Genomic DNA, 798 nt, shown 5'->3' with positions numbered 1-798 from the left:
AACCGTGTCTCTAAAGTCTCATCCAAATTGTTCATATCAATGACAAATGAGTGCCGACCCAACACCACTGGTCAGTCTGAAAACAATCTTCCATCACCGCCCTTTGTATCTCATTGGCGAGCTCTCCCTGGATCCCAGAAGATTATTAAAATGTTTTCCCAAAAAGTCCAATGGACTTATCGGTCTTTGCCCAATTGGTTCCCCCCCCCCCCCCACAGACCGGGCCCCCCCCCCACCACAGACCGGGCCCCCCCCCCCACAGACCGGGCCCCCCCCCCACCACAGACCGGGCCCCCCCCCCCACCACAGACCGGGCCCCCCCACCACCCACAGACCGGGCCCACCACCACCCACAGACCGGCCCCCTCCCCCCCCCCACAGACCGGGCCCCCTCCCCCCCCCACAGACCGGGCCCCCCCCCCCACCCACAGACCGGGCCCACCCACAGACCGGCCCCCTCCCCCCCCCACAGACCGGGCCCCCCCCCCCCCCCACAGACCGGGCCCCCCCCACCACCCACAGACCGGGCCCACCCACAGACCGGCCCCCCCCCCCACAGACCCGGCCCCCCCCCCCCCACAGACCGGCCTCCCCACAGACCGGCCCCCCCCCCCCACAGACCGGCCCCCCCCCCCACAGACCGGCCCCCCCCCCCCACAGACCGGGCCCCCCACCCCCCCCCACAGACCGGGCCCCCCACCCCCCCCCCACAGACCGGGCCCCCCCCCACAGACCGGGCCCCCCCCCCCCCCCACAGACCGGGCCCCCCCCCCCCCCCCCACAGACCGGGCCCCCCCC

The sequence above is a fragment of the Stegostoma tigrinum genome, chromosome 38 (genome assembly GCF_030684315.1).
Source record: "Stegostoma tigrinum isolate sSteTig4 chromosome 38, sSteTig4.hap1, whole genome shotgun sequence".
Taxonomy (NCBI): domain Eukaryota; kingdom Metazoa; phylum Chordata; class Chondrichthyes; order Orectolobiformes; family Stegostomatidae; genus Stegostoma; species Stegostoma tigrinum.
The sequence above is the reverse complement of the archived record's forward strand: the minus strand, read 5'-3'. Positions refer to the sequence as shown.